The 14,951-nt window shown below is 38.7% G+C and overlaps 1 long non-coding RNA gene across 5 annotated transcripts in view; it reads left to right on the top strand.

Moving 5' to 3' along the window:
* LOC134547990 (uncharacterized) overlaps nt 1-10,649 on the top strand; it is a 48,650-nt gene extending 38,001 nt beyond the window's left edge. For 3 of the 5 annotated variants that reach the window (XR_010079668.1, XR_010079667.1, XR_010079669.1), the window contains 4 exons: nt 2,481-2,596; nt 3,566-5,019; nt 6,570-6,714; nt 9,815-10,649. This is a non-coding gene — a long non-coding RNA (uncharacterized LOC134547990). The remainder of the gene's footprint in view (nt 1-2,480; nt 2,597-3,565; nt 5,020-6,569; nt 6,715-9,814) is intronic. The other 2 variants (XR_010079671.1, XR_010079670.1) reach the window with 1 other exon arrangement.
* Nucleotides 10,650-14,951: the final 4,302 nt, after the last annotated feature.

The raw sequence follows: 14,951 nt of genomic DNA, 5'->3' as shown, positions 1-14,951 counted from the left end.
TTTTAAATTTTTTTTTTTTGGTGAGCCTTGACAACAATTCAATCCTATTTGTGCTCATATTACTGTGAATCAGAGAGATCAGTATTATTCTTGTGGTTCTCTTCTATTTCCCCAAATTCTTGCCCATGTTCACATGTGAGACCTGTTTTGACAGATACACTCTAAGAGTTTGTGTTTCTATATCTGGGCAGGGCATATCATGAGCAATCCATCACCATGACAGGCTCATGTAGGAGCATGGGTGCTGTCACTTGCAGTTGCATTTCAGCCCACTATCAACTACTGCCTTCTCAGCATGTCTGTCTCTCATACACATCCATGGATGTGCTCACTGTATCTGTTAGGTTCCTCTCAGAAACACCATTCACACTCAGAATTTAGAAGAACTTCTGGTGATAACTCAAAATTGTCATTCCATCCCAATTGTTAGCAAAGGCAAATTACTTCACTTTAAATATCTAAAGAGCTTTGCCCATAAGCCTCAGCCAACTGGTCTTCACACCCAAAATATTTCACGTGGAAAGAATATAAGTAGTGCATATTTCTTAATGGGGCAGCAAAAGAGGTGGTGGTCTTAATAACATTCCAGTAGGAATCCTCTACACTTTGAATGCATTTTGGTCAGTAAGAATCACACCTGAATCACACCTACTGTTATAGGAACCACTTCATTTTATTATAGGAAAGATAGCATTTATTCATAAGTTCAGGGTGGAAGTATCTCACAGCAAATCCTTCAATAATCTTCCTAAATTCCTATTTCAAAACCCTGAATCTCCTACACAGTTGCCTCAGACATTTCTTCCCTCCTCAAGCTTTGTTTGATTTAGGCATTAGTGTGCCTTGTTTGGCAACATTCCTTATGCTGTCACTGACTTCTCTGGGTACTGCTAGGTTTTATGTGGCCACACTTGATTTTTCTTTTCGCTGCAGTAAAGTTCACCTTAGGCTGGTGAACTGCATTTATAGAACTACAGAGCATGACATTGCTGCAAAGAATCTATCACTCTAACCTTTAGTACACCCAAGGTCAGACCACAATTACAGGGTTCAAGGGTTCAGTAAGTTATTTGCTTGCACAGACTGCTGATTGATTGTTCTAAAATTGTTATTAGGTAGCTAGCACCAGTGATCAAAGGGAAAGGAAAATGAAACAGGAAGCAGCAAGCTAGGGAAGCTGCTACAGCCTCGCTCTTGTGTGTAAATAAGGGTAATGTCAGTCAAAACAGGAAAACACTGGAAAGAAGATTACTTCAAGTGAGACAACCTACGCAGTGGCAGATAAGCCTAAAATCCAGTATTCTGCATAACTCATTTTCTGTGTTGAATAGAGGCTTTCTGAAAGCTTTGCCTCAGTTTGAATTAAAAAGAAAAAAACCCCAAACCAAACTCAATGCCAAAAAAAGCAGCTGTTCAAGACATTTAAAAGAAATTATTCTGGAACTCTGCAAAATCTCATATAGTTAGATTTACCTAAATGACTGGTTGCACAGGATTGGATCAAGAATTTAGGAAGGAGCACAGAGAGCAATTCCTTTGGTGGTGTTTCATCCGAGCTTCTCCAGCAGGGACAGAAAGGAAAAGATGACTGCTAGACTATGCAGGCTGCTTTTGGCTCTTACTAGTCTTCTTCTATCCGTGGCCTATGTCAGTGCAGGGTCAGGAAGACTAATCAGTCCTGGATCCTTTAACCCACATAATCCTCAGAAATCCTTCAGAGTAATTTAGATCAGAACAGCAGAGTTTTTACAAATTCTGACTGTTATTTTCTGTGAGTCTTTATAGACCATTACAAATGCAATATTTAGCCCTTTTTGTCATTGCACTCTGGTGTGGCTCTATTCCAGGCAGGTTGGCTTAATGAAGATGGCAACAGAGCTTAGGAAACATGCTAATTTGCTATTGCATGGGCATCATCACAGTCTGTTCTGTCCTACCTTGGTTCATTTTGATTTTTTATATGTCACTGTTTTAGCTATGTAGAGAATTTATCACACATTAACTTGATCATTTGCAACACCTGACCATGCCAACAGAGACAGCCTAAAGCAGCATTGTTTCAAGGTAGATCAGATTTGAACTTCTTTAAAGGTCAGGTGTATTAGACTTTGGAGGTTTGGATTTGTGCCTAATAATAGTAAAAATTGTAACTTAGCCTCAAGCAAATATATACTACTTAGCAACATACAAAATGTTTGTAAAGTTTGTAAGTGTCAAAAACACTTGTAAGGAAATTAAAGGAGTTTAAGGATCTAGTCAACCTGAAGGCAATCTTCTAAGAGGAAAAATGTCTCATCTGAAAGGTGAAATTGAAGAAGAGTTTTTGACATAAACCATTACCTCTCTATCAACACCTATGAAACAGGTACATCTTATTTTGTAAGTAAATCATGTAATAATTCATGTTCACTGTATCTCCTTGAGTACTGCAGACTGAAGAATCATGCTTTTGATATGGATAATTTCTTCCTGTTGTCCAGGAATGGAGAGGAGGCAATGGATCTTATTTTTTTTCTGGCAAGAGGCTGTTTATTACTGGATGACACTCAGGATAACAGGATATCATGAGGTAGTGCCTAGTTAAAGCATCTCTCAGGTAAGAAAGACCTTGACTAAAACTGCCCATTTTTGACTGGTTTAATCCAGAATGAGTTCAAAAAACCAAGGAAGCTGTTGGTGAAACTTGTTAGACACTTGTGTCTAGAGTCACACTTCTGGGATGCTTTTGAGGCAGGAGATGAGAGGGTGATGGAAACCCTGGTGACAACTGCTAACTGGCCTGAGGTGCAGAGGGAGGGAACTGATCTGGAGCTGTGTGATTAACAAGGCCTTGGTCCCTCGTGGCAACTGTCTGGTACAGACAGTGTCAAATGCCAAAAGCTCTCCTTTGGGAGGAAGGGAGACACAACCAGGGGTGCCCAGCACCACGCAGATGGCTGAGCCAGGGGCTGGGGTCCCCCCAGGACTCAGGCTGCTCTCAACTGACCCAGGGGCTGGAGCTTCAGGTGGTGTGAGTCATGGGATGGAAACCTTGGAGCAGAAATTGGTACCCATGCCCCCAGTGGGAGCAGGGACAGATCCTGAGAATCTGTGGAGGGTTTAGGACCAGTTCAGGTCACCACTGGACCTCCACTCCTCCATAGCTGTATTCTCCTTATCTGAAGCTCCTCAGGCCTCCTAAACTACTCTCTTTGTGTCAAAGCCTTGGCTTTTAAATGTCTTCACTGGTGCACTGGAAATCTATTAGCACATATGGAGGAAATATTCTGAAAATCTCTTCAATACAGAGACTAGATGATCTCCAGAGACCCCTTCCAACCCTAACAGTTCTGTGTTTCTGTGCAAACAAAATTTAGCAAACTACTGCATTTTCTCACATCATTTACTTCCTACATAAATGTAGGTGTCCAAGTAAAAATTTTAGTCTTTCTTTATTATTTATGCTTTGAGAAGAATTAAACCTCAGAAAAGGAGCTTAATTAAGATGCTTAAGGAATATGTTTTTGAATTCCAGGGCCAGGTGAATATGTGACTGAGTCAATTTTCTCTGCTTTTTTTTTGGAAGGTAGCCAGCACAGCCAGAAGGAAAGGCCAATCTGAAAGAAGGAAGGGACTGGAGTCTCCCTGGAGAGACTGAGAATGAAATACAACATAGTTTTGCCTGCTATAGTGTGTGGAGTCAAAGGCATCTGACACTTACGGAAAACAGGGGATGTAGTTGATAAAATCCAGATGTTCCAGAGTCTTGTCTTTCCTGAAGATTTGGAAGACACAGCCCAGCAAGGATCATTTAAAAACCTTGGGATTTTGAGTTCCTTGATTTCTTCAGAAATACTTGATATGTTCAAGTGCTGCACAGAACGTAGGCTTTCACCAGAGGCAATGTATGCATTTGTCTGCAGGCCAGAACAGTCATCTGCCATTAGATGTCAGACTGGTCTGAATTTTGGAAGAGTCATCCAAAAATCTGATATGATAACTGTAAATGTCTTAGAATCACTAGGAAGAAATAGACTTTTCAAAGGCAAGACTGAAAACAGCAGATTTTGACCCAAGACAAAATAAATCACAGTTTAAAAATGCTCTTTTTCTCTTAATTGTCAGTAAAGGGAACATAGAATAGACAGGGTAGACATGGATAATTGAATAAGAGGCATCTAGTTAGGAAAGACAAACCTTCCTCAAATGTATAATGTGAAGGCTGGAACAACTGATTAAAAAAAAAATAGCTGTGTTGACATTCTTGTAATATTTGAATAACTATATTTCATCAGCAACTGTCCTGACTAGAACCACTAATAGACAAGACAAACTGCTTTGCTTTTGTTGAGGAAAAAAAGACATCAAGGACAAGTCAGGATATCAGTATGTAGCTGTCTTATGGCAAAGGTGCAGAATATATCTTCAGCAGAGTTTTACCATAGATAGCTAAGCATGCTAGCTATCTGACACAACAGCACATTTTCTTTGCTTTGCTCTTTCCTCTACCCCTTCCTCTTCCCTTCCCCTGTGCTTTCCCCTTTCCTTCTTTACTAGGCAGTTGTAGAATATTAATTTGTGGAAGAAATATTAAAAGAAGTTGCAAAGATCAGACCCTCCTAAAAATCTTCAGCATCTCAAGACACATGCGGGGAATGCCAGTGGAATATGCACTGCTGCTAGTACAATATTTTTGTAAGAAGAGGTAAATCAGAAAGGCATCCAGTTTATTAAAGCTGTGACACTCTAATAGCATGTGAAAAATGTGCAGGTTGCTACACACAACATGTTAACATTTTCCAAAGGTTGCTTTTGGCACAGGTTGTCAGAAGGAGAACAGACAATGTGCAGAAAAGCACTAAGACATCTCAGTTCCTAGAACTGTGGAGAGGTTTAGCCGTTCCAGGTTATGCACAAGTTTTGCAGTCAGTGCAAGATGAGGAAGGCAGCAGGAAATTACAAAACCACCTCAGCAACTTCCCATGCAATTTGGAAACCTGAAGGAAAAATGAGATGCTACTGGCCATGCCTTGTAAATGGGTAAGCTATGTCCATTTTCAGGTGTTAATGTTTTTATGTATACCTTTACAAAGGACCACTCCTGCAGACTGTGTGACCAGTGTAATCTCATGGGCATGCCCCATCACATCAACACATCCTTCTGACCATTAATGCCAAGGAAATGTCCTGTGTTTTCTGGCTTTTATTTTAAAGAAAAAAGGGATAGACTCAGATGATGTGAACTGCGTCCATTTATTTCCCTTCTGTCATATCTTTTGGTGACATTTCTTATGTGATTTGGTGTCTTATGATATGGCAGACTGAAACTCAGCAAAAAGTGATGTAATTTAATAGCCTGGCCATAAGCCTACCAAGATTTTGTTTCAGATCCTTTGACAGAGGACAAGTTGACCCAAATTTAAAGTGACTGATGGACCTCAACCTTCACATGGTTGTAAACTCCCCACCTGTGAGTCAGTTCTATCTGGAATAAGAGACTTGATGTCTGACCACCGCTTTCTTTTACTGAGGTCTCCTGGGAACTCTGCTTCTACCTACCTACATTCAAAACTACTACTTGTTTTATTGTAGTGAAAACCAAAGGATTTTCCACTACCTTTTCCTGCATAAAGCAAACTCGGAAAGCTTGAATGACTTTAGAGATTCTTCTGTTTACAGATTTTTCCAAAGCATATCACAACTCAGTGGCATCTAATACTTATAAATTGGAAAAAACCAAAAATCACTCGGTCATGAGTATCTCTCTTGTTTTTATTGTCACAGAAATCTAAACATCTTTTGCCTAAATACAGCACTTAAATAGCAAATAGTCTAAATCAACACCCCCTAAGATTCACATAAACATGAAAAGTGAAATTCTTCTGGCAGGAATGAAAATAATTCAGCTTTAAACATGTAAGAACCACATGCCAATCAGTACCACGTGCATTCACCCTACTCATTATCAGAGAGGCACAGCACACAAACCACAAGAGGGCTAATCAAGAACATCTTCTGCAGTACAATGAGAAAATATTGTATAGTTTATGAGACCTTCAACCCACTGGTTGGCCTCAGTAATTACTGAAACATACTCTCCTTATTAAACAAGCTCTTAAATGATTGATCCTATATTTTCTCCTGCTCACTAAGGAAATACTATACATAAACAGAATTTTTATGTGTGTGGTATCTTATTTGCAAATTTTGTTATTGAGAAATATATGATTAGGCTGTGTGTCAGGAGACCAGGGTTCTAGTCCCAGCTCTGCAGCTGATGCACTGTATGACCTTGGGAAAGTCATTCACTGCTGTGCCTTAATTTGCCCAAGATCTGTTGTCTGACTTGCATTTCATCTGGTTTAATTTTCTTAATATCTTTGACTTTCTTGTAAACACCTCTTGATAAATAACTACAATTTTCCAATACATCTGGAATCAAAGTGCATCCCAATTTTCAATTTAAGTAACAGTAGAAAAATAAGCCAAATAAAAGAAAAACCCTTTGAAATGAGTGGAAAAAAAACACTTACCTTTTTTTTTTTTTTTTTAATTTTAGTAAGCTGCTTTGTATTTTATTATTCTGCCAGGTTCTGTAGTTGGCACAAGCATGGCTAAATTTGGGAAACTTTCTGAAAGATTGCTTCCTGAGAAAAAAAAAGCTTCCTGTTTCTCAGGATGTGCTTCTGTTCGCACTGCTGCTGAAGGCACGTTGCTGTTCTCTCTTACTTCACAGTGAGTAGATAAAAGTCAGTACAGCTTCCCCCTGTGCAGCAGCAGTACCTTGTTTGTATGACCTCATTCTGTGAGTGCCAGAGGAGTGGTGTGCCAGCCAAAAGGCAACTGTCCACCATGATAAAGCTTAAGCACGTCAGTCTGGGGAACAGATGGGATGCTGACTGTGCTAGAGGGAAGGTAGAAGACTTTGAATACTCTCTCATCTTTCCCCCAGTTCAGATGTATAAGTAAAGGACAGGAAACATGTACATGATTTCACGAAGAAAAAGTCAATTCAAAAGAAAAGCTTTGTGCTTTTGCATTCAGAAATTTTAAGTAATGTTCAAAACCCTTAGCAAATTGCTTTGAGGAAAGAAATACACATCATAAGAATATTTCAGTCTATGAATCCCACAGACAAATGCTACTTTGAAACTACTTTTCATACTGTGCTCCTAATGATAACATGGATTGTGTAGCAATTATATTATAATGAAGAGACCTGAGAATGGAATGCATTTTTAATCTGAAGGATTACTCATAGTGTAATAACCATTAAGAGGAATGGTTCTAGGGATATGTCTGCTAGCTTAGAAGGCAGCTGGAGAGAAAGAAGAGGCATTTTATATGAACAGATGTTAATTAATTAAATATTAGGCATACATATTCTTAGCACATTTACTGAGGAAGAGACTTGTATTTTCTATACCACATGATTTAGAATATCCAGAAGCCTTTGAAATTCTCAGTATTTATTGTATATATTTCATAACTTGTTAGATGTTCAAAGGATGTAATAAAGGTTTGTATTAATATTAGATGGTGGAACTGGAGAACTGGAGTGACGGGGCAGCTAAAGCACACTGCAAATGTAAATTCATGCTTTGTTTTGGAATCATGGTAGAGGCTTCTTTCATGCGTCCGAACTACAAAGGTGGTCAGGCTGGAGATGAACTAGTTCAAGGGAGTTCTCAGCATAGATTAATGCTGAGAGGTGCTGAAAAGAATGCAAAGGCTCAAAGACCTTCAACCCAAGGGCTGCTGGGGATCGTTATGCAGGCCTCTGATCCCATAAGGTAACCAAACTATTGCAGAGATAGTGGTTGGTGTTCCCAAGATATCATAAATTATATTTGTGGTTTAACCTTGGATAAATGCCAGGTGCACATTAAAGCTCCTTTGTCACTTCCCTCCTCAGCTAGACAGGGGAGAGAGGACATAATTAAAAGCTCATGAGTCAAGATAAGGACAGGAAAAGATCCTTCACCAATTACCATCATGGGCAAAACTGACTCAGCTCAGAAAAATTAATTAAATTTATTATCAATCAAATCAGAGTAGGCTAATAAGAAGTAAAACACATCTTAAAAACAGCTTCCACCCCCATCTTGACTCTTCCCAAGCTTAAATTTATTCACAATTTTCTATTATGTCCTGTTCAGTGGGCAAGGAGTGGAGGGAGAGGTGTCTATCAGTTTCTCACATGTTTCTGCTGCTGCTTCCTCCTCAGGGAGAAGAGCTCTTTCTCTTCTCCAGTGTGGGGTCCCCTCCCCTCTCCCACAGGAGACAGACCTCCATAAAGTTCTCCAGTGTGGTCGTTCCCATGGGCTGCAGTTCTTCACAAACAGCTCCGGTGTGGGTCCCTTCCAGAGCCATCCTTCAGGCACAAAGCACTCCAGCCTGGATGGAGCTCCACAGGGCCACAAGTCCTGCCAGCAAACCTGCTCCAGTTGGGCTCCTCTCTTCATGGATCCATGGGTCTTTCCAGAAATGTCTTCCAGTGTGGGCTTTCCTTGGGGTCCCAGCTTCCTTCAGATATCCACCTGCTCCAGTGCAGGGTGCTCCATGGACTGCAGGTGGATCTCTACTCTGCCATGGACCTCCATGGTCTGCAGGGATCTACAGCTATCTTATAATGGTCTGCACCATGGGAATCTCAGAAGTGGGATCTCTGCTCTCATGGCTGGAGCACCTCGTCCCCTCCCTCTTCACTGACCTTGGTGTCTTCAGAGTTGTCCCTCTTAGGCCCAAGTAAAATGATATGAATCAGAAATAATTTTGAAGATCCTGTGGGATAGATGCATGATTTTCCAACATATCAGCATTCTCTTAACAGTGATCAAAACCACAGACTCACTTTTTGTGAGAATTTTTCTTCATGCTGAGAATATTTTTTGCAATCCTGCTTGGTAAAAATGAAAACTCAGGAGAGTGACTTTTCTTACTCAAAGTCAAGTCAGTGCTGTCTATCCAAGGCTTCTTATATTGTTTCCCCAGGGAACACCACATTTGCTCCAATACAGTGATCTTTTGGCACTTGACCAGGTTTTCTAAGAATTAATTTCTTGTCAGGAGGTCATAACATCCCTCCACAGTAAAGTTCTGCAGGCATGACGAGACTGTCAGCTCCAAGGGTCAACTTGCTAAAGCAAGGAACAGAAAAACAAGGCTGTGAAATTCCTTCCCAGAGAATCCAACAATTGCTTCTCAGATTTCATCCCCTAGTCTTTCACTTCCCATCAAAAATTTAAGCATCAAGAAAAAAAGTCTTGTCTCTTTTCTGTGCTCTCACACTCTCACTGTTCACAGCAAACTTAGGAGAGGTTACCCAGCTCCAGCTGTTATAGGTTAAGTAGGTGGAGTATGCAATACATTCCTGGATTGATTTAAAAGGCCTTTGCATAGCTAGAACCTCATTCTTCAATCAACGAGCTCCATTGTTGTCCTTGTATACCAGCATAAGCTGCCAAGAGATTCAGTTTTTTGGACAGCTATCTCCTTAGCTGTGTCTAGAAATCTCCTTGGACATAATAACTGAATAAATATTTAGGGAAAAATATTACTTCGACTGGTAAATTATCAATATCTGTATGTATTGAATGATGAAAATTTTGGATCATGTGAAGAGAGAAATAGGTGTGTCTTCTTATCATGATTAGAAATGTACATTAGTTGAGAGCATATATGAAAGAGGGCTGAACAAAGGAAAGATGGGTGCTATTTTCTCAATACTGCAAGAAATGAGAAAAAAAAGTACCTATTTCACACAGGGAAAAGAATAAACAGATGTATTTGCAGAATGTCCATCTAAAATAAGCTACATTTATGTCTGTTTCAGATCAGTGCCTCCTGGGATGCTCACTCTGGCACGGATGTTGGTGGAGCTTTGTACCAGATGTCAGTGACACCGCTGTCTTGGCTGCATCCTGGCTCATACACAGAACCACCTTTTTCCGTGTTAAAGTGAACCTTTTTACCACCTTTTTACCACCTACTTGAGGTTTGCTGTCTAAATGTCCTGAGACTTTTCCAGCCTGAAATACTGGCTTTCTCATTACCCAGGACAATTCTGCCTGTGTTTCCTGTCCTGTAATTCATCTTTCTTGTTTATCTGATTATCAGCATATTGCTGGTCAGTTTGCTGTAGAGACAACTTGACCAAATTAACTCCTTCTTAAAATAATTTATTAATAAACTCAGGATACTCAGATGACTGCTCAGATGACTCAAATGAAATTTATTCGCATAGTGTGAATAATTCAGCACCTTCAACAAAAAGAAAAGGCCTTAGGAAATACAGAATGAGGATGCTACCCTACTCACTTTCCTTGCTAGGCTTTCCTACAGTCAAAGGACACAGGTCTGCTGCCAAAGTTTGTCCCCATGACAAGTCTTTCAGACTTAACTTTTCATAGGAGAGTACATTTCCAAATACAGAACCTATTTTTTTTCAATATCATTAAGAAATCAAATAATATTGATATCCTGGAGAAGTTTCTTCTGTATGAGTAATAACTGGTTAACACTAAACAACTTTAGGGGTTTCCAAAATACCAATCAAGTCAATATTATAACTAATTTCCTTGTCTAAACTGTAAATTAACTTAACTTTAGGCATATATGACTAAAACTTAAGTTTTGACTCTGAACTCAGAATAGTGGGTGTATTGAGCAGGAGCCTCTTGAAGAAGTTTGATTATTTTTTCAATCTTGATTATAGTGTTGACAAGATTATACAATCATAACTCAAGAATGCTTTATATAAAGTGTGATTCTGCATGAAGAAATTCTATGTTATGTTTTCACAACAAATAAAAGAAGCAAAGAAGATCTTTCAGGGATCGGCCCAGACTAGAAGAAATTCTTTAATGAGGAGACCTTCTATTCCTGGGGATTTTCTGCTTTTCTGGAGAAAAGTCTCTTCCGGCTGCTGTATGCTTGCTATCAGCCTGAGCTACTGCTCCTATGCTCTCACAGGGAAGAAAAAATACACAGAAGAGGAAAATGGCATACTATTATCCTTAACTTTGTGGGTATCCTAAAGAAATGCAGCTCTTTTTGCAACCTGTGATGGGCTCATGATTCTGCTAAAGCCAGGGGCACAGAACAACTTTAGTCTCCAGTGGACTTCAGGTTGTCTATGGACAGATGCCTGCATTCTGGCTGTGAGAAATAACCCTGGTTCAAAGCCCCTGGATTCTCACTGTACTGTCCTACACAAACAGACCTACACCATGCTTGTGGAATAAGTACATTTTGGCAAAAGGGCATAGAGAAAGGAGGTCTGGTTGCCCAAGATATGAATCTGTCTGCTCTTAGATTGCTTTTATGATGAGTTTCTTTTCCACCTCAGTTTTCCCCTCTTTATACTGAGAATAAAATATCATACCTGCTCCCACTTACCTCTGCAGAGTGGTAAGGATTAATTAGCTCATGTTTGTACACTGCTCTGAATGTGTAATGAGCAAAATTATTTTTTCTTTCAATCAAATCCTGCAATTTCTGCTTTTACAATTTTTAATTGCTGTTAAAAATACACATAACTTATTGCAACGTGTTTCACCGAGGAAAAGGTGACAAGCTGTTGTATGGGTAATAAGGCAACATGCACCTCTTTTCTTGCTATTCTCTCACTTATTTTCTTTTTTCCCTTGCCAAAGGCGCTTTTTTTTTTTTTTTTTTTTTTTTTTTTTTTTTTTTTTTGTTTTTTTTGTTTTTTGTTTTTTGTTTTGTGTGTGTGGTCTCTGGGAAAAGGCAACCACACTGGCCTGATTCCCTTTGTCTCATTCATTCTTTGGTAGGAAGGCCACAAGTTCACATTTTAAGAGAAATCCTCTGAGATTTGTGTGTGTGGTAATTTCTATAAAGCTGCTGGAAGTACATTTTTTTTAATGACAATATCTGATTTTGTTTACAAAAGGCCAAACCCAATCTTATTGTAAATCTCTAGGGGAAATGCTTTTAACTTTTATTCAGTTAATTCAAAATACTGAGGCAGTAAAAAAAGCTCACTTAGATGTCCATTGTAAAAGCAATGATTTATAGTGTCAGTTACTCTAATGATAGCTTTATAGGATTAAATTATTTACTGCTAGGAATTCAAGAAAACTAGAACTAAATGCAAACACAGTAATGCTGTTATTTATGTTTCTTTGGAAAATATGATCATTACATTTTCTTGTTCCTTCATTGTTTCTCACTGCATAACTAAATTTCAGTAATTGAAATATATGCAAGTGATGGAAAAATTTGAGTTGCAAACAAGCTCTTTCTGGAAAAATATACAACATTTTTCCAGAACTCCCAATTCCCTCCCACGTTTTTATTTTTTTTTTTTCTTCGAAGCTTTCAAAAACAGTCTTGAAAAGGTCTTCATTCATCCTTCCCGAGATTATCTCGACTGAAGACTCTTTCTCAAGTCAGTGAAATCAGTACAAGGCCTACAGTGAGTTCCAAATCTCAATCACTAGCCGCTTCTATTGAAAACCCCATATTTTCAAATTACTGTCTTATATGCCGCAAACATATGTATTTTCAGGACAAATTCAGCTGCAGTGTATCTTGTGTACTGGGCTTATCTGAGGTAAAATCCTCAGTGTCAACAAAAAATGCAATTTTTGTTCAGTGAGCAGTTCCTGTAATCTGTGCTACAAGATTTATACTCCATTAAGCATTGAGGGGGGATAGCAAAATCATGGGAGATGATTGCAGAATGTCCGTGTTAGTACCTTTATTACACAGAGAAACTTACTGATCTCAGGGAACGTCTCTTATGAGCTGGCGAAGACAGGAACGGATAGAATAAAGTAAAAGAGAAAAGATCTGGGGGCACTTGGTGTTCCGAAAAGTCACAGAGAAAACCAGCAACAAAAGCTAGATGTTTTACTGCAAAGTTCCATAGATGTTGGAAGAAGCTGTTAAAAGAAAGCAAGCAGCATAAAAAACAAGAATCAGAAAGATAAATAACATACCTTGGAAGGGAAAATAGATGTAATACGTGTGACATATATTTAAGGTAGATTCGTGAGTTTTTATATTGAGACATGCATAGTTAAGTTATATAAAAATGGAAATAAAAGACATGAGACTGATTAGCAATTTGTGGGAACACAAATAAGATACTCATTATCTGCCAGCATCTGTTTGCAAATTCCAGGTTTTTTTTCACTTTAGTAATTTTTTATTATTTGGTCAGAATTTCACATCAGAAATTAATTACCATTACAGGCTAGTTTAAAAATTCAGCCATCCACTCATGGAGCTAAGCATATCACATGACTGGAAACTACTTACATGGCAGGAGCCCTGAGAAAGGAGAAGAAACAAATTACTATCAGAAATACCTTTTTGAAACTCTTGGCTCTGCAGTTATATATAATGAAGCCATCCTTAAAATGAAGTGTTACTTGAGAGCTTTTAGGTAAACAAAGAAAGAAGAAGCTATAAAATGAGTATTGTTTGTAATAGAAGACCAGACTAGTTTTGACAATAGCTTAAATATTAGTTTCAACTTCAAACTGATTACCATGGAAACGATAAATGTTATGTTAATTCCCATACACTCTACTAATGAGATTCTGAAGGCACTCTAGGAAAACAAGCAGGAAAATATTTTAGAACTTTAGGATTCTGACTCCTTCCCATGAAAAGCCCTCCATACAAGAAAAAGCTACAGAATCCTAAAAGTTCTGTGATGACTTAGACATTTAAAAAACCCATCCAAAACTAATGAAGTTGGTCAAACATATAGAATTTGCAAAACTTACTTTTTGTTATTCCTAGAAAGCTCCAAAAGACCTAAGCATAGAATAACAGAACTGTATTTCCCACAGAAATGGAGAGAAACAGACAATGCAGCTCGGGACTTAAAAGGGTGTGGCATCTATGTTCCACCCTCACCTGAGCCAAAATTAGGAGATGAGTCAAGTGGAACTACAGCTCAAAGGTAAGGCACTTTCACTATTGAGAAAGACTTAGCATTTGAAAATAAGGGTACTTGAAAATGATTCTTTTTATTTATTTAATTGCACTTAGTATAAGCAAAGGAAAAATAAAAAGAAACAAAATAAAAACAAGCCAGGGCCTCAATTGCTCTATATGGCTCTTTGCAAAGAGCCCTCAGGCACCTTTATCCTGCAGTGAATTAAACTGGGGAACTCAGTCACTGGAAGCTTTGCAGAAGATGAAAAGGCAAAGAGATTAGGTGAAGGAATGAAAATCCTTCTGGTATCATTGGGTGTGGAGATAACCCTTCTGACTCGTGAAGGACTGCTGTCAATATATTCTGCAATCTAGGGGAACATGTCAGGCCAGGAGCATATCAGCTATGGAGTTGCCTGACAGCCCTGCCATCGACCACTGCTGGAGACAGACTGTTGGGCTAGAGAGATCTCTGATTAGGGCTCTGTGCTCTTGAGAATGTCATTTAGTACAGAATGAGCTCTCTTTGTAAATATGAACCCTTCATAGATGGTCATCTGATTATATAAAGAGAAAAAGAGGAAATGCTATTTACAATCTTTGACAGACTTGCTCTCCAGTAGTGAAATAATGTTTGCCAGGCCACCAGGCGAACAGCTAAAAGTTATTTCCAGTAAACTGAGTGAGCATCAGAAATGAACTGGATTGTTATGCAGGAAACACAAAGCGAAAGAACTTTGGCTTGTCTACAAGAAGAAAACATAGGGGCATAGTCAGAAAGGAATTAAAGAAAGCCCACATGTCTGTCTGGGAAAAGAACAGCTATGTTTGGCATATTTAAACCGTAGAAAAGGCAATAATTATTAGCAAAAGTCCATCTCTAAGACATTGGATGGGCAGAAAATTACCATTTTTTATATAAAACCAGATTGATTTAAAATGGAGTCTGTATGAATTTCTGAAGACATAACTAAAGAAGTCTTTTTATTCTCAAAGGGTATAGATATTTTTAATGAAGAAAAATACCTAGAAATACAGGCAATTATAAAAAGAAC

The sequence above is a fragment of the Prinia subflava genome, chromosome 3 (assembly GCF_021018805.1).
Source record: "Prinia subflava isolate CZ2003 ecotype Zambia chromosome 3, Cam_Psub_1.2, whole genome shotgun sequence".
Lineage (NCBI taxonomy): Eukaryota > Metazoa > Chordata > Aves > Passeriformes > Cisticolidae > Prinia > Prinia subflava.
This window is presented reverse-complemented; position numbering and strand designations above follow the sequence as displayed.